General features: G+C 42.7%; 2 long non-coding RNA genes across 2 annotated transcripts; both read left to right on the forward strand.

Moving 5' to 3' along the window:
• Positions 1 to 15,904: 15,904 nt before the first annotated feature.
• Positions 15,905 to 17,208, forward strand: LOC110917973. The gene is made up of 3 exons (XR_004883649.1): positions 15,905 to 15,934; positions 16,115 to 16,791; positions 17,094 to 17,208. It is a non-coding gene; the product is annotated as an uncharacterized LOC110917973 (long non-coding RNA).
• A 1,349-nt stretch (positions 17,209 to 18,557) lies between these two features.
• On the forward strand, positions 18,558 to 19,018 carry LOC110917263. The gene is made up of 2 exons (XR_002580444.2): positions 18,558 to 18,609; positions 18,712 to 19,018. It is a non-coding gene; the product is annotated as an uncharacterized LOC110917263 (long non-coding RNA).
• Positions 19,019 to 19,920: the final 902 nt, after the last annotated feature.

Genomic DNA, 19,920 nt, shown 5'->3' on the forward strand with positions numbered 1-19,920 from the left:
GTGCAGGCCAGTTTCTGATCGAGTCTACCTTGGATGGATCAACATGAATCCCATCCTTGTTCACTACGTGGCCTAGGAAGTGGACTTCACGAAGCCAAAAGTCGCATTTCGAAAACTTAGAGTACAGTTGTTCCTTCCGCAGGAGTTCCAGAATAAGGCGTAGGTGCTGCTCGTGCTCCTCCTGACTCTTGGAGTAGATCAGGATGTCGTCGATGAATACTATGACGAACTTGTCAAGATAGGGTTTGCACACCCTGTTCATAAGGTCCATAAATACGGCAGGCGTGTTCGTTAACCCGAACGGCATGACAAGAAACTCGTAGTGGCCATAACGAGTTCTGAATGCAGTCTTGGAGACGTCCTCATCCCGGACTCTCAGCTGATGATAACCTGACCTCAGGTCTATCTTCGAATAGTAGCACGACCCTTGCAACTGGTCGAATAGATCATCTATGCATGGAAGAGGATAACGGTTCTTCACCGTCACCTTGTTGAGTTCACGGTAGTCGATGCACATTCTGAACGTACCGTCTTTCTTTTTCACAAATAGTACTGGAGCTCCCCAAGGCGAAGAGCTTGGACGTATGAAGCCCTTTTCCAAGAGCTCTTGTAGCTACTTTGACAGTTCTTCCAATTCTGATGGAGCTAGACGATATAGTGCACGAGCTATGGGTGCTGCTCCTGGAGCGAGCTCGATTTGAAATTCGACCTGACGATGAGGCGGTAAGCCAGGTAAGTCTTCAGGAAACACCTGAGGGTAGTCGCGTACAATTGGAATATCTTCCAATTTCTTTTCCTTCACTGATGCATCTGAAACGAGCGCCAAGATTGCGGTGTGACCCTTTCGCAGACATTTCTGAGCCTTCAAGAAAGAAATGATGCCAACCACAGCACCACTCTTGTCGCCTTGAACTTCGAGAGGTTCCTGACCAGAACGAGGAATACGGATGATCTTCTCGCTGCATAAGATCTCTGCCTGATGTTGGGATAACCAATCCATCCCAATAACGATATCAAAACTTCCCAAGACTATGGGAATAAGGTCGATGGAGAAAACTTGACCGGCTAAGACAATACTACAACCCTTGACTATCTGCGTGGCTTCTAAATTCTTACCGTTAGCTAGTTCTACGACATGTTTGGTGCTTAGGGGTGTTGATGTACGTTTTAGCAATTTACTGGCTTTCACAGAAATATAACTTGTATCCGCACCCGAATCGAATAAAACAGTAACATAAATATCATCAAGGAGAAACTTACCCATAACCACGTGGGGATCGTTCACTGCGTCACCTCGACCTAGCACAAAAGCGCGTCCCCTAGCTTCGTTGCCATTATTGTTGTTGTTCCCCCCGTTGTTGTTGTTGTTCCCGTTGCCCTGATTGTTGTTGTTGTTGCGATTGTGGTTCTGGTTCAATTGAGGGCAATCGCGTTTGTAGTGACCTTCAGCCCCACACTGGAAACATCCTCGGTTTCCACGCTGTGGCTGCTGCTGCTGATTCTGTGGAGCTGGTGGTGGGAGTTGCTGGTTCTGGTTTGCTGGCCGTGAGCTTCTACAATCCTTTGCCTCATGACCCGGCTTGAGGCATCTTTGGCATCTTTCCCTGCGACACCTTCCACTGTGGTGTTTGTTGCATCTACCACACCATGGGTGAGTTCCCCTATAACCACTCTGCCCCTGACTGCCCGATGATTGCTGATTCGGACTCTGATAATCGTTGGTGCGACGCTGCTGTGTTTGGGACTGGACAGAAACTGATCCCTTGCTGGAATCCCCATCCCATTTCCGTTTGTTGTCACTGGGGGTAGCAGAAGTAGTGACAGCAGTAGTGGTAGCACTGATGCGTTTTGGCAGCTTGTTCTGTTCCACCGCCTGATCCGTGAGGCGATGAGCAAGACGCTGGATGTCTTGGATGTTATCGAGGTTTGCCGATGTAACATGGCTCTGAACCTCTGAGGTTAGACCCTTAAGGTACAATTCGATACGCTTGATGGGAGGGTCCACCATGGTAGGACACAAAATAGCCAGTTCGTTCGATCGCTTCGTATAAGCTTCTATCTCTGACCCCGTCATCTTCAAGTGATAAAACTCATTCTCCAACTTGTGGATATCATCCCTTGTGCAGTACTCACGCTTGATAAGTTCCTTGAATTCGTTCCAGGGTGTGGCGTTAGCAGCTGCCAACCCTAAGATCTGAACTTGGGCGTTCCACCAAGTTATTGCTATTCCTTCTAGCGTGCCAGTGGCGTATTTCACCCTGCGAGCCTCAGGGCATTCACACATTTCGAAAACTGACTCAAGCTTCTCAAACCAGTGGAGGAGTCCCACTGCCCCCTCTGTGCCGCTGAAAGTACTTGGACGACAGTCCATGAAGTTCTTAAAAGTGCAGACAGGTTGCTGCGCGTGTTGACCTATTGTGTACGAATAGGGCAAAGTTTAAATACAAGGGCTAGTTTAGGAGTGTAGGATCTAAAGATCCTAGCGTAAGTTATGACGACAGGATATACTACCTGCTTGAGCAGCTGCAAGTGCCGCAGCAACTTGAGCTTGAACGAGAGCCTCTAGCTGGGCTTGTGTCATGTTAATTCGTCCAGACATGATATTCATAGTAAAAGTAACGTAAGTGAGAGTGGTTCGCGAGTAGGGCGATGACAGAAAAGTGTAAGCACGTAGGTATTCTCATGTAATAAAGTCATGTGTATCTAAACGTAATGCGAGCAAAGTTCTATATAGTTCTAGCAAACAGGCAATAAACATAAACCTTATTACCTAGGATGTCGAGTCTTGCACGTGGAGCGAAGCGTCGTTGTGGATCGTTGAGAGCACTGTACTGGTTATAGTCTGGTTTTAATAAAACGTTTTCCCATATTAAAACCTAGTTCTCTATAACCAATGGCTCTGATACCAATCTGTCACACCCCCAAAATCCCACACGCGGAGTACCACCGCTTGGAGGCGTGACGTGACCAGGATCAAGCCATCAATCATATCAAACATAGCATTTAATAATAAAAGCAGATAAGGTAATTCATCACGACATGATTGATGTTTCAAAAACCAAACTTTGTTTAAGTAGCGGAAGCATAATAATGAAAACCCAAATAAGTTATAAGTTCAAATATCGTTCACGATATGTATCCCACAACGACCTGCTCCTCCCTGTGCAAGCTCCATAATGTACCTAAGGTCCTGCAAGGCATGCAGCAGATAGTCAACAACTAGTTGAGCGAGTTCACAGTTAACAGTTCAGTAATAGTATAGTGTGAGTAGCGTTTTGTTCGTTCGTTAAGTCGTATATCGTTTAGTTCGTATCGCGGCCTCCCAGGCAGGTGTGCGAAGATATTAGGGGATGTTCCTCCCGAGTATTCTAGACTAGGTTTTGATTGTATCGCGGCCTACCAGGCAGGTGTGCGAAGATTAGTAGATTACAGTTCGCGGCCTTCCAAAGGCAGGTGTGCGAAGTCAGTCATAATATCGCGGCCAACCCTTGGCAGGTGTGCGAAGATCGTTCAATAAGTGTTACTAGTCTAGCAGTAGGTTCTACCATCTATGTATGTACAGTAAATCATCAAATCCCCATTCCCACCCTGGGAACCCCATGCCTTGGCTTGTGTGAACTCACCTTGGGCTGCTCGGCAGATACACAGAAAGTACAGGTAAGCTAGTAAGTGGTCAACCACGTCCTATCATGGTTATTATACAAGTCAGGTTTGGTTCAAGTAATGCACTCATGAATCATAGCAAACACGTATAGCATGCAAACAATCAAAGTATAGCAATTCACCACATGTGCGATTCGGATGTCTAAGCCCAAAGTATACCCGGCCCAGCTAACATAGACAGTCCAATTAGCAGTCAAATACGTAAGTCCAATTACTTGGCCCAATCGGTTGGGCCCGTGACTGTGTAGGGTCCAAAACAGTGTGTGCGAAATAGCGGGTCTCGAGTCGCAACCAGCGATCTCGAGTCGCAACAGGAGTGTCTCGAGTCGCAAGAGGGCTGGTCTCGACTCGTCATGGTCCGGTTTCGAGTCGCAACGGGACTCGCAACCTCGGTTACGACTTGTCATGGTCCGGTTTCGAGTCGCAACGGGACTCGCAACCTCGGTCTCGACTTGTGCGGTTGTGTGCCGGTGTGAGGTCTCGAGTCGCAACGATTACAGGGTCTCGACTCGCAACCGTGTGGCTATCAAATTGTAACAGATTTCCATGTTTCATGCTCATGATTTCCGTGATATCAGCTAACAAGTTTGGCAGTTTCACAAATCAGATCAAATGGCAATTATTCACAATCATGCACATTCTTATCATTATCATCAAGAACAATTAATCGCTATTACACAGAACATGTGATCGGATCATGTGCTTAACAAATACATAACCTATCATGCAACCTATACCATATAAACCCTAATCGAATCATCATACCAACCATGCGTTCGGTTCTAGATTCTTATCATACAATTCTGATTTATGTGAACAATAATCTAATGTACAGTTATGAGCCGGTTATAACATGTACAACAACATAATCAATCATGTATCATCTCAACATGTAATCACACACACGCATACAACTCACAGCCGATCTCATTCATGCATAATCAATCTCATAACATTCATAAGTCACCTCATAGATCATACATACATCACAACACCACATATAATACAAACCGGTACTAAGACACTAACCGGGTTAAAGGATGAACGGGAAAGGTCTCGGATGAACAGGGGATTGTCGCCGGCTTCAAGAGAGGGAATGAGAGCACTAGGGTTTGCAAACTTGTGTGTGTTAAGTGTTTTTGTAAAACAATCAAAATCAAACCCCTACATTTGATTTTGTGTTTGCGAGTGGGGAGTGGGCCGAGCCCAACTCGGCTGCCTAATGGTGTCTGATTACAAGGAGTGGCCCGAATGGGCTTGTGTGACCGGCTGAGCCTTGTGCGATCGGTTATGGTGTGCGGTTTGGGCTCGCTTAACATACATACATACACATATTTCACAATGCACATAATAACATAATCACATAATCATTCAATTAATAACGTTCTCATAACCACGTATCGTTACACAAAGTAGGTCTAAAGTTCGAGTTGTCACATTATCCCCAACTAAAAAGAAATTTCGTCCCGAAATTTGGTACGCACTCACTGAGGAAGCTAGGTAAGTTTTATCGTTCACTGATTTTCCTGGGGTGTCACATCCTCCCCCCGTTGATCTGGAATTTCGTCCCGAAATTCCGCAGTAGTAGCTTCAGCCTCAGTAGTGGTTGTATTGGTTCCGAATAACTGGGGGTACTTTTCTGTCATCCTGTCTTCGCGTTCCCAGGTGTACTCTGGGCCACGTTTGGAGTTCCAACGTACTCGAACAAGAGGGATTCTCTTGCTTTTGAGGACCTTCACATCCCGGTCCGTGATTTCTACTGGTTCCTCGACGAACTGCAACCGCTCGTCAATAGTGAGTTCTTTGAAAGGAATAATAAGGGTCTCATCTGATAGGCACTTCTTCAGATTCGACACGTGAAATACATTGTGAACTGCCCCGAGTTCAGCTGGTAGGTTCAACTTGTAGGCTACTTTGCCGATTTTCTCAATGATTTCGAACGGTCCGACGTACCGCGGATTTAGTTTGCCCCGTTTGCCAAAACGAACCACACCCTTCCAGGGTGAGACTTTTAATAAAACCCGGTCCCCGACCTGAAATTCCAATGGCTTTCTACGCTTGTCCGCGTAGGTTTTCTGACGGTCGCGTGCTGCCGCCATGCGTTGTCGTATCTGTGCTATCTTTTCTGTGGCGTCCACTACAATCTCCGGATCCGTAATCTGACTATCCCCCACCTCTGCCCAACAGAGAGGTGACCGGCATTTACGTCCGTACAATGCCTCGAATGGAGTGGCTTGTATGCTGGTGTGATAACTATTATTGTATGAGAACTCCACCAAAGGGAGATGTTTTTCCCAGCCGTTGCCGAAATCAATAACACATGCTCGAAGCATGTCTTCTAGAGTTTGGATCGTTCGCTCAGACTGCCCATCCGTCTGAGGATGATATGCTGTGCTCATGTCTAACCGTGAGCCGAAAGATTTATGCATTGCTTGCCATAGTTCTGACGTGAATCGTGCATCGCGATCCGAAATGATGGAGGTGGGCACCCCGTGCCTCGAAACAACTTCCTTAAGGTAGATGTCTGCGAGAGTGGAGAACTTATCCGTTTCCTTGATAGCTAGGAAGTGTGCAGACTTGGTGAGTCGATCCACGATCACCCATATGGTATCATTCCTACGCTGGGATCTAGGTAGGCCTGTAACGAAATCCATGGAAATTTCTTCCCATTTCCATTGAGGTATCTTAGGCTGCTGAAGTAGGCCCGCTGGTTTCTGGTATTCGACCTTGACTCTCGCACAGGTCAAGCACTTGCCGACATAAGTAGCGATGTGGGCCTTCATGCTAGGCCACCAATAAGTAGTTCTGATGTCGTGGTACATTTTATCCGACCCTGGATGCACCGAATAGCGAGACTTGTGAGCTTCGTCCATTACAAGTTCTCGTAGACCGCCATAAAGTGGGACCCAAATACGCCCCGTTACATAGTAGGCGCCGTCTGCCTTCTGTTCCATTCGTTGTCGTGAGCCGCGTAGGGCTTCAGCCCTGACGTTTTCGGGTTTCAATGCTTCTACCTGGGCATTTCGTATCTGTGCAGGAAGGCTAGACTGAATCGTAAGCTGTAGCGCTCGCACGCGCCGAGGTAAGGTGTCTTTCCGACTGAGGGCATCGCATCAGCCACAACATTGGCCTTGCCTGGATGGTACTTGATGGCGCATTCGTAGTCGTTAAGTAGTTCAACCCATCGTCGTTGACGCATGTTCAAATCCTTTTGCTTAAGAATATGCTCGAGACTCCTGTGATCGGTGTAAATCGTGCACCTGGTACCGTACAGGTAGTGTCGCCATATCTTAAGCGCGAAAACTACAGCTCCCAGCTCTAAATCGTGCGTCGTGTAGTTCCGTTCGTGAATCTTGAGTTGGCGTGAAGCGTAAGCAATGACCTTGTCGCGCTGCATTAACACACATCCAAGACCCTGGATGGATGCATCACAATATACTACGAAATCGTCCGTGCCCTCTGGCAATGAGAGGATAGGTGCACTGCAAAGTCTATCCTTTAGGTGCTGAAAAGCAGTCTCCTGAGGGTCTCCCCAGCGATAGGTGACACCCTTCTGTGTCAGTAGCGTAAGTGGCTGAGCAATCTTTGAAAAGTATTTAATAAACCGTCTGTAGTAACCCGCCAAACCCAAGAATTGGCGTATTTCTGTCGGTGTACGCGATGGATCAACATGAACCCCATCCTTGTTCACTACGTGGCCTAGGAAGTGGACTTCACGAAGCCAAAAGTCGCATTTCGAAAACTTAGCGTACAGCTGTTCCTTCCGCAGGAGTTCCAGAATAAGGCGTAGGTGCTGCTCGTGCTCCTCCTGACTCTTGGAGTAGATCAGGATGTCGTCGATGAATACTATGACGAACTTGTCAAGATAGGGTTTGCACACCCTGTTCATAAGGTCCATAAATACGGCAGGCGCGTTCGTTAACCCGAACGGAATAACAAGAAACTCGTAGTGGCCATAACGAGTTCTGAATGCAGTCTTGGAGACGTCCTCATCCCGGACTCTCAGCTGATGATAACCTGACCTCAGGTCTATCTTCGAATAGTAGCACGACCCTTGCAACTGGTCGAATAGATCATCTATGCATGGAAGAGGATAACGGTTCTTCACCGTCACCTTGTTGAGTTCACGGTAGTCGATGCACATTCTGAATGTACCGTCTTTCTTTTTCACAAATAGTACTGGAGCTCCCCAAGGGGAAGAGCTTGGACATATGAAGCCCTTTTCCAAGAGCTCTTGTAGCTGCTTTGACAGTTCTTCGAATTCTGATGGAGCTAGACGATATGGTGCACGAGCTATGGGTGCTGCTCCTGGAGCGAGCTCGATTTGAAATTCGACCTGACGATGAGGCGGTAAGCCAGGTAAGTCTTCAGGAAACACCTGAGGGTAGTCGCGTACAATTGGAATATCTTCCAATTTCTTTTCCTTCACTGATGCATCTGAAACGAGCGCCAAGATTGCGGTGTGACCCTTTCGCAGACATTTCTGAGCCTTCAAGAAAGAAATGATGCCAACCACAGCACCACTCTTGTCGCCTTGAACTTCGAGAGGTTCCTGACCAGAACGAGGAATACGGATGATCTTCTCGCTGCATAAGATCTCTGCCTGATGTTGGGATAACCAATCCATCCCAAAAACGATATCAAAACTTCCCAAGACTATGGGAATAAGGTCGATGGAGAAAACTTGACCGGCTAAGACAATACTACAACCCTTGACTATCTGCGTGGCTTCTAAATTCTTACCGTTAGCTAGTTCTACGACATGTTTGGTGCTTAGGGGTGTTGATGTACGTTTTAGCAATTTACTGGCTTTCACAGAAATATAACTTGTATCCGCACCCGAATCGAATAAAATAGTAACATAAATATCATCAAGGAGAAACTTACCCATAACCACGTGGGGATCGTTCACTGCGTCACCTCGACCTAGCACAAAAGCGCGTCCCCTAGCTTCGTTGCCATTATTGTTGTTGTTCCCCCCGTTGTTGTTGTTGTTCCCGTTGCCCTGATTGTTGTTGTTGTTGTGATTGTGGTTCTGGTTCAATTGAGGGCAATCGCGTTTGTAGTGACCTTCAGCCCCACACTGGAAACATCCTCGGTTTCCACGCTGTGGCTGCTGCTGCTGATTATGTGGAGCTGGTGGTGGGAGTTGCTGGTTCTGGTTTGCTGGCCGTGAGCTTCTACAATCCTTTGCCTCATGACCCGGCTTGAGGCATCTTTGGCATCTTTCCCTGCGACACCTTCCACTGTGGTGTTTGTTGCATCTACCACACCATGGGTGAGTTCCCCTATAACCACTCTGCCCCTGACTGCCCGATGATTGCTGATTCGGACTCTGATAATCGTTGGTGCGACGCTGCTGTGTTTGGGACTGAACAGAAACTGATCCCTTGCTGGAATCCCCATCCCATTTCCGTTTGTTGTCACTGGGGGTAGCAGAAGTAGTGACAGCAGTAGTGGTAGCACTGATGCGTTTTGGCAGCTTGTTCTGTTCCACCGCCTGATCCGTGAGGCGATGAGCAAGACGCTGGATGTCTTGGATGTTATCGAGGTTTGCCGATGTAACATGGCTCTGAACCTCTGAGGCTAGACCCTTGAGGTACAATTCGATACGCTTGATGGGAGGGTCCACCATGGTAGGACACAAAATAGCCAGTTCGTTCGATCGCTTCGTATAAGCTTCTATCTCTGACCCCGTCATCTTCAAGTGATAAAACTCATTCTCCAACTTGTGGATATCATCCCTTGTGCAGTACTCACGCTTGATAAGTTCCTTGAATTCGTTCCAGGGTGTGGCGTTAGCAGCTGCCAACCCTAAGATCTGAACTTGGGCGTTCCACCAAGTTAGTGCTATTCCTTCTAGCGTGCCAGTGGCGTATTTCACCCTGCGAGCCTCAGGGCATTCACACATTTCGAAAACTGACTCAAGCTTCTCAAACCAGTGGAGGAGTCCCACTGCCCCCTCTGTGCCGCTGAAAGTACTTGGACGACAGTCCATGAAGTTCTTAAAAGTGCAGACAGGTTGCTGCGCGTGTTGACCTATTGTGTACGAATAGGGCAAAGTTTAAATACAAGGGCTAGTTTAGGAGTGTAGGATCTAAAGATCCTAGCGTAAGTTATGACGACAGGATATACTACCTGCTTGAGCAGCTGCAAGTGCTGCAGCAACTTGAGCTTGAACGAGAGCCTCTAGCTGGGCTTGTGTCATGTTAATTCGTCCAGACATGATCTTCATAGTAAAAGTAACGTAAGTGAGAGTGGTTCGCGAATAGGGCGATGACAGAAAAGTGTAAGCACGTAGGTATTCTCATGTAATAAAGTCATGTGTATCTAAACGTAATGCGAGCAAAGTTCTATATAGTTCTAGCAAACAGGCAATAAACATAAACCTTATTACCTAGGATGTCGAGTCTTGCACGTGGAGCGAAGCATCGTTGTGGATCGTTGAGAGCACTGTACTGGTTATAGTCTGGTTTTAATAAAACGTTTTCCCATATTAAAACCTAGTTCTCTATAACCAATGGCTCTGATACCAATCTGTCACACCCCCAAAATCCCACACGCGGAGTACCACCGCTTGGAGGCGTGACGTGACCAGGATCAAGCCATCAATCATATCAAACATAGCATTTAATAATAAAAGTAGATAAGGTAATTCATCACAACATGATTGATGTTTCAAAAACCAAACTTTGTTTAAGTAGCGGAAGCATAATAATGAAAACCCAAATAAGTTATAAGTTCAAATATCGTTCACGATCCGTATCCCACAACGACCTGCTCCTCCCTGTGCAAGCTCCATAATGTACCTAAGGTCCTGCAAGGCATGCAGCAGATAGTCAACAACTAGTTGAGCGAGTTCACAGTTAACAGTTCAGTAATAGTATAGTGTGAGTAGCGTTTTGTTCGTTCGTTAAGTCGTATATCGTTTAGTTCGTATCGCGGCCTCCCAGGCAGGTGTGCGAAGATATTAAGGGATGTTCCTCCCGAGTATTCTAGACTAGGTTTTGATTGTATCGCGGCCTACCAGGCAGGTGTGCGAAGATTAGTAGATTACAGTTCGCGGCCTTCCAAAGGCAGGTGTGCGAAGTCAGTCATAATATCACGGCCAACCCTTGGCAGGTGTGCGAAGATCGTTCAATAAGTGTTACTAGTCTAGCAGTAGGTTCTACCATCTATGTATGTACAGTAAATCATCAAATCCCCATTCCCACCCTGGGAACCCCATGCCTTGGCTTGTGTGAACTCACCTTGGGTTGCTCGGCAGATACACAGAAAGTACAGGTAAGCTAGTAAGTGGTCAACCACGTCCTATCATGGTTATTATACAAGTCAGGTTTGGTTCAAGTAATGCACTCATGAATCATAGCAAACACGTATAGCATGCAAACAATCAAAGTATAGCAATTCACCACATGTGCGATTCGGATGTCTAAGCCCAAAGTATACCCGGCCCAGCTAACATAGACAGTCCAATTAGCAGTCAAATACGTAAGTCCAATTACTTGGCCCAATCGGTTGGGCCCGTGACTGTGTAGGGTCCAAAACAGTGTGTGCGAAATAACGGGTCTCGAGTCGCAACCAGCGATCCCGAGTCGCAACAGGAGTGTCTCGAGTCGCAAGAGGGCTGGTCTCGACTCGTCATGGTCCGGTTTCGAGTCGCAACGGGACTCGCAACCTCGGTTTCGACTTGTCATGGTCCGGTTTCGAGTCGCAACGGGACTCGCAACCTCGGTCTCGACTTGTGCGATTGTGTGCCGGTGTGAGGTCTCGAGTCGCAACGATTACAGGGTCTCGACTCGCAACCGTGTGGCTATCAAATTGTAACAGATTTCCATGTTTCATGCTCATGATTTCCGTGATATCAGCTAACAAGTTTGGCAGTTTCACAAATCAGATCAAATGGCAATTATTCACAATCATGCACATTCTTATCATCATCATCAAGAACAATTAATCGCTATTACACAGAACATATGATCGGATCATGTGCTTAACAAATACATAACCTATCATGCAACCTATACCATATAAACCCTAATCGAATCATCATACCAACCATGCGTTCGGTTCTAGATTCTTATCATACAATTCTGATTTATGTGAACAATAATCTAATGTACAGTTATGAGCCGGTTATAACATGTACAACAACATAATCAATCATGTATCATCTCAACATGTAATCACACACACGCATACAACTCACAGCCGATTTCATTCATGCATAATCAATCTCATAACATTCATAAGTCACCTCATAGATCATACATACATCACAACACCGCATATAATACAAACCGGTACTAAGACACTAACCGGGTTAAAGGATGAACGGGAAAGGTCTCGGATGAACAGGGGATTGTCGCCGGCTTCAAGAGAGGGAATGAGAGCACTAGGGTTTGCAAACTTGTGTGTGTTAAGTGTTTTTGTAAAACAATCAAAATCAAACCCCTACATTTGATTTTGTGTTTGCGAGTGGGGAGTGGGCCGAGCCCAACTCGGCTGCCTAATGGTGTCCGATTACAAGGAGTGGCCCGAATGGGCTTGTGTGACCGGTTGAGCCTTGTGCGATCGGTTATGGTGTGCGGTTTGGGCTCGCTTAACATACATACATACACATATTTCACAATGCACATAATAACATAATCACATAATCATTCAATTAATAACGTTCTCATAACCACGTATCGTTACACAAAGTAGGTCTAAAGTTCGAGTTGTCACATAAGTACCATGTCGCTCTTGAGTGATTCACTAAAAATACACCTTTGGCCGAGTGTTGAGTGATTCCCCAAGAGGTATGTGAACTCGTATATAAATGGAATTTTAAAAAGGCATGTTATGCCCTAATAAGTAATTTATCTTATGAAACGTGTTTAATAAATCATGACGAATAGGATTGTAAATAAATAAAAATAAAACTTAATAAAGAATCTTGGAAATCCCAACACTCTATGACAAGCCCAAAAACCTTCTCTTCTACTCATTCCATTTGGGAGTGTAAAGCCACATTATAAAAAGTTTTGCTCGAGGACAAGCAAAGATTCAAGTGTGGGGGTATTTGATGTGCACAAAATGCAACATATAAATTACATCAATTGTGGCGTAAAACTAACCCTTTTTTAGTACTAATGTTGGAAAACATGTGTTTTTGTCTTCCTTTTGTATTTTCAGGATTAAATGAGCTCAAATGAACAAAAGAAGCAAAAAGACAACTAAATCTAACATAAATACAAGAAAAGGAACAAACGTGGCATGCCCGCCCCCCCCCCCGACAGTATCTTCCCAAGCAAAATCAAGAAGATAGAAGACTGAACACGCCCCGTGCTCAGTGAGCACGGGGGCGTGCCCAAGTGTCAGCAGAAAAGACAAAGTTGTAGAAGCTTCTATCGCCCACCACGAGGCCGTGCTCAGCGGACACGGGGCCGTGTTCAACTATAATATTCGCAGAATCTAGGAAAATCTTGATAGTACAGATATGCTTATGCACACGGAGTCGTGCTCAGCGGACACGGGGGTGTGGTCAACTAATGTAGACAAACTGCAATTAATGAAGAAAGAGAGGAGGATGGACACGGGGCCGTGCCCAACGGACACGGGGTCGTGCCCGAGCTTCTGTTCAGCCTATAAATAGGAGTGCTTGGATCACTTGCAACTCATCCCTTGGCACACCTCCTCTCTCACACTTCACCCACCACCCACCACCATCACAACACCATCATCCACCACCATCATCCATTGTCCATCATAGAGTGTGTGAGTCGTCTCGGGATCCAAGATTGATCATAAGAGTTCTTGACAATCAAAGGCCATGTTTGCCTAAGTCTCTTACATCACTTGGTGAAGACAAGTGTCTAGTGTAATACTTTTTTATTTTTAATCTTTTCGCACTTTTTACTTGGTTATGTATTAATGACTTTAATAACTAGTTTCTTATGTTGAAGGTGATTCTTCCTTATCGTTTGTCCGTGGTGTCTTGGCATTATTTTACTGTCTATATAAAATAAAAGATTTTCACCATTCATATCTCCACGGTCTATATGGAGGTATGTTGGCTACCTAGTCGGCGGTTAAGGGAACGGTTTGATAAGAGTCTTGCCATTGTTCAGTGTATAGATCCTGCAAAGGACCTGGGTCAAATTTAGTAGGACCTCCTTCAATACCTATCGGTATTGGATGGCGGGGGTCCAAACTCTTTGATCCCCTCATAAGTTAAACTGCTATTAATACTTTAACCCGGCTGCTTAGGACTGTATCCCTGCTGACTCAGACTACTTAGCCGAGGGTAACGTCACCTTCAAAAGAGGGGCCTACCACAATATGCCTTAATAACTTAATTAATTATCTTTCAATAATCCGACCCTTTAGGATTGTATCCTTTCTGACTCAAACTACTGGGTTGAGGGTAACGTCACCTTCAAAAGAGGGGCCTACTACAATAACTAAGATAATATCTTAAAAAGTGCAAAAGTGCGAAAATAATCAAAGGTTACACTATACACGAGTCGAAGCCAAGTGATTCATCTTGTCTATCTGTTTTTATTTTTATTTTATTTTTCAGCATTTTAGTTGGTTTTTATTTTTCTAGTTTAAAACCTTTTTCTAAACTTTTGATTTGATTAGACGTTGAGGATAAACCGGTACTAAAAGCTCTTGTGTCCTTGGACGACCTCGGTATCTTGCCAACACTATACTACGCTCACGATATGTGCACTTGCCCATATGTGTGTTTGGTGTTACTAAAATATCGTGTTTTATTAATTTAAAACTTGACTAACATGTAAAAAGGGCTTAAAAATATGCTTAATTCTTCTATATATATATATATATATATATATATATATATATATATATATAGGGTCATGCTAGACAAAAAACCCTAAAAATTTTAGGAAACTCTGGAAACTCAAATCTCCCCCCATTTTTACCCAACCTCCCGACATTTTTTTTTTGAAAAAAATAACACATGTAATATACATGTTTTAAAGTGTTTTGGGCCAAAAGAAAAACAAAAAAGCGCCGAAGGGATGTTTTAAAAAAAATAAACAAATTTCAGCAATGTCCGTTTGCCTAACATGTGTTAGCTACAAAAGACAGAAACTTGCTGATTTTTTTTTTAAATAATTCCTTCGGCACTTTTTTGATTTTTTTTGGCCCAAAACTCTTAAAAACATGTAAATTACATGTGTTATTTTTTAAAAAAGAAAAATGTCGGGAGGTTGGGTTTTTCTAGGGTTTTCTATATATATAGCGTTTTCTATATAGCCCAACCCTATATATATATATCTATACTACTTTATAAAGCATATCCAAAGGACTTCTTAAAGTCCATAAAAATTCCCTTCAAACACCTCTAAAGCATGGTTTACAACCCTCTAAAGCACAAAATAATTTACACTTCCAATTATGCCCCTCCAAAACTTTTAGCATTTACCCGGATCCATCATCACCGTCCATTTCCTTTCACTTATTCACACGGATGGTGATCTGACGGGTGATATTGTTTTCAAACGGATCCACCTTTCCCCTTCCTTCTCTCTCATCTCTCTCACAACTCACATCTCACCAGATCTCATCCGCCCCCAACTCCATGCTTTCTCTCTCCCAGGCGATTTCCAGATCTAGGGTTTCAATAACCCTGAATCGTTCATTTTCTCTCAATCCGACAGAAGATCCAGTGGGGTTGACCTCTAGGTACCGTTTTAAACCACATCTAAAGTTTTTGTTTGTTATTCGAGTCTGATATGTTTGTTATTTGTGTTGAATCGTTCATTTTCTCTCAAATCTGACAGAAGATCCACTGGGTTTTTCTCTAATCGGTGTTTTGCAACATTCGGCTTTTGATTCGTGTGTCTGACCTCCTGGTTCCGTTTTCCGGCTTTTATTGGCGTTTTGCAACATTCGGCTTTTGATTCGTGTGTCTGGTTTAGTACCGATGGGGATTCGGCTTTTGATTCGTGTCTGATTCGTGTGTTGGTGTTGGATTCGTGTGTGTGATGAAGATGGAGCAGTGGAGATACACAATCCTGGGGAACTAACCTCATGAAAGAATGAAACTGTAAGCCTTTGCACATCATGATTATTAGATTTGAAGAATTGCATGACTTCGGGTTAAAATATTTGTTGATGAAACTATTTTTTTTACAGGGTTTCAAGTAGCATTGGTTATTATTCAGGTAATTTGTGCTTCAAAATTGTTTCTATCTTATTTTTTTTTTCAATTATTTAACGATCTTAGAGTTGTTTATTGCAGATCTGAAGGGGGAAGGTAATCACTATATGGATTTACAGGCAAGAAAGTGTAAAGCTTTCTTCCGATATTACAGATATTTAGTAATAGTTTACCTCATCAGTTGATTTTAAGCATATTTGTGTTTACCAATAAAAGAGTTGGATTTCTGACTACAAACCAATCTTAATTTCACTATTGCTAACTTGAGTTTATTAGGTTTCTTTGCTCCCTTATTTGGATTGAAAACAAGCACATAATGTTGGGTGTGAATCGGTTTCCGACATCGCGTTTATTCAGGTGGATGGCCTTGCGCCACTCTTCCAGCAACCTTTTTGTTGGAGGTATCCCATCCCTTTTTCTCTCTTTATGTGTTTAACTATAGTATTGGTTTTAAAAAGCACCTCTGAGGCGCGATGTGACAAGTTATGCACATATGGGTCTGAATTGGAGTCTGTAAGAGGCTGGTTTGTGAAAACAAGCATACGTGCAGAAGACGTTATGAATGGCGACTTACTTGATAAGAAGACTAATATATAAAGGAGATGAGAGAAATACGAGTCCGGCTGTACATAGAGCAATGCCTCACGTACGTGAAGCTCTTATCTCTTGCCTCGCGCCTCATCTTTTGGGACCTAAACATCTCAGAGTGCTCCACGCTTTTCAAAACCAAGTTTATAGTAGTGAAACATGTCTTAATATATGTTTTTAGGAAGCATGACAAATCTGAGAAAAGAGTTTGGGTCCTTGGGATTATTAGATATATTGTAGAACATCATGCTTGTTGTCATTTCTTTTTTTTCGTAATAATATATGTATGGGCACAGGCTTTTCCTGTGATACAAATGAACCTGTGTTGAAAGAGGTTTTTGGGCATTATGGAGAAATTATTGAAGGTATGTTACATCTCTAACGTGCTAAAAACTTCCAAAAAAAAAAAAAAACTAAGAAGGGATCGGATCAAACGTGTTTTAAGTTTCCAATAGTGTATATCAATGCAGATAACCTTTGTTAAAATATAGAACTATTAAAAAGTATTTTATTTTCATCATCATATCTCACATACTGATTGTTTGACAAAATTGAAAATTGTTTCCGGCACCCAACCCGCTCATTTTGCCGACTTTACTTTCTTAATAGATTAGTAGTTAATCCTAATTCCAAACAAAAGGTTATATTAATGTCATCATCTTTGTAGCAAAAGTTATATGTGATCACAAGAGTGGCAAATCAAAAGGATATGGATTTGTGCATTTCATTTCTAAAGATTCTGACAGCAAAGCCTTAGCAGAAATGGATGGTCAGGTACATTGGATTCATGCTCGATACATTTTCTTGCCCTTTATAATGATTACGCTGTTCACTGGGCAATTTGATTTATGCGCGAATATTTTTGCTCGGGTTCACTGGTTTTGTTAAGTGATTGTATGGCTCATTGGCCAGCTAGGACCGAGTGGAATGAGTTGAGTTACCTTAAAAAGGTTGCTGGACACCGAACAGTTCCTGTTGAGGTGATGTATACTTTCAACCAAATGATTTTTGATTTTTTTTTGTTTAAAATGTCATTTTCGTCCCTGAGGTTTGGCCAGTTTTTTTCGTCCAAAGGTTTGTTTTTCTGCATCCGGATCCAAAAGGTGTGAATTCTTGCCATTTTCATCTGGCTCATTAACTCCATCCATTTTTTTCCGTTAAGTCAGGGTTATTTCTGTCTTTTTTGATAACTTAAAGGGCAATTCGGACTTTTTCACTTTATGTAAAAAGACCGAATACCACCTAAAGAAACTAAATTGCCCTTTAAGTTAACAAAAAAGATAAAAGTACTGCTGACATAACAGAGAAAAATGGATGGAGTTAAGGAGCCGGATGAAAATGGCAAGATTTCACACCTTTTGATTCCAGATGCGGAAAAACAAACTTTGGACGAAAGTCCCAAAACTGGCCAAACCTCATAGACGAAAATGGCATTTTACTTTTTAGTTTTTTTTTAACATTTAGTTCTGAAATAAAAAATTTACATAAAGTGATCTAGAAATTTCATATGCTGAAAAAATGAACTCATCAGTTTTTGCTCATTATCATCTCAAGTCAATCTTTAAGCTCTCCTGATGACCGATTTTTGTTGCAGATCCGTTGTGTAGATTCTGAAAATATATTGTAGAACATCTTGCAAGTTGGAAAAAACCATCTATGCAACGACCGGAAGCAAGAGATGCTAATGTTTTCTGATTTTCTTGAGAGAATTCAGGCTAACGGGCCTGATGTTCCAACTTATATAGCCCAGCATCATTTGTTTAATCAGGCAAGTCCTTATTTTCATTCACTACAGGTAGCTGAATGGGTAGGTTGGGTAACATGTCAAAACAGGTTATATTGAATCTGGTCGGTTGACCCAAAACATTTTTTCGGCTTACTAAAAATGTTGACTAAATTGTCATTTTCGTCCCCAAGGTTTGGCAATTTGTTGCGACTTTCTTTCCTCGAGGTTTGGCCCACTGGGAAGACTATGACAAGATTTTGAAACCACGAGGACACAAATGTGAAAAATCAAAACTTTGGATGAAAGTCGCAAAAGTGGCCAAACATCAGGGACGAGAATGACAAGCTAAAGATGAAAAGAAACAGAGAGTTGATGATCTTGACTCTGAACAAAACAACAAAACAACGATGGTTCTTGTTTAGGTGAACCCGAACCATAAAGGCCAGATGTGAATATGGTTAATTGGATAAAGATTGTTTAGTTCTGGTTTCTTATTATATATTTTATAATATGTCGTTAGTTTAACACCAATCTATAACTGTTTTAAACTTTGTTTCAGTTTCAGGCATTAGTAGTTGGATTATCAGGTGTGGGAACATGGTGGTTTTGTAGACACAAGTAACCTTCCAATTAGCTGTACAAGCCAGCAAGTGGACTCCATGGTGTTCAGGTAAAAACATTATAGGTCTTTAATGCTTTGTTTATACATGGCAAAGTTTAGATCTTACAGTAGGAGTTTGAATGTGTAAAACATCACAGGTCGAGATGATTAGTTAAACATAGGCCATCATGTCAAAATTTGTAGTTTTTTTTTGTTTATGGAAACCAAGTTCTTAATTGATTAATGCACTTGTTCACTATGGATATTTTTATGTTTTTGTTATAAAGATGAACTCCAAATATGGAAATAGGCTGTGTTGGCATCTCATGTTTGACTTTTATTTTGTTTTTTGGCTTTTGACCAACCATGGTAGAGAACGGGATGTCACATTAAGGAAAAATGTTATTTCATATGTCCATATTTCTTTGTGAATGTTATCCCAGTTAATGTTAATGTTAAGGATACTTGCGAGGATGTCACATTCCTACAGTGATACTTGTGGGGATCATATTTCATTCGCCTTTAGCTTATAAAACTCACCATTCACAATTTTATAGCGTTTGACATAGATTTTTATGTAAATTAAACCATCTAGACATGGTGATCATTGGGGTTCTTAGTGATAATGAAAAGTTCATTACAATCGTTTTTACTTGAAATATGTCAGCAGTTTATATTAATTGGAATATAAAATTCATTTGTTTGACTTCAAAAGTCAAAAGCCTATATCTTTGAAGAAATTTGGGTTTTACGTATCAATAAAACGACATTGGTTTTTATATAATGTATTGGTGCTTATTGTTGATAGTAAAAAACGAAACTCTTGGTTGTTTTATAGTTAACAACAAACTCACGCATCCTAAATTGTACATGTGTACGGATACATTGAATTACAGTCCCACCCTTCATGAATCCATTAGGCAACCAAACTCGAAAGAAGATACAGATGCACTTGTTTTGGATTTAGATGTCAAAGGTCGTCGCCCAAAGTTGTCGACTTTGAGATAGCAATTGGAAACACATGAACTTTCATTAACGAAATAAAACTCACTCCCGTCACATCGTGTATCCTATTGTAAATCGTCACCCCGCCGCATCGCGCGGGTAAATGACTAGTATATATATATATATATATATATATATATATATATATATATATATATATAT

Source organism: Helianthus annuus, chromosome 16 (genome assembly GCF_002127325.2).
Source record: "Helianthus annuus cultivar XRQ/B chromosome 16, HanXRQr2.0-SUNRISE, whole genome shotgun sequence".
In the NCBI taxonomy this organism is placed as follows: Eukaryota; Viridiplantae; Streptophyta; class Magnoliopsida; order Asterales; family Asteraceae; genus Helianthus; species Helianthus annuus.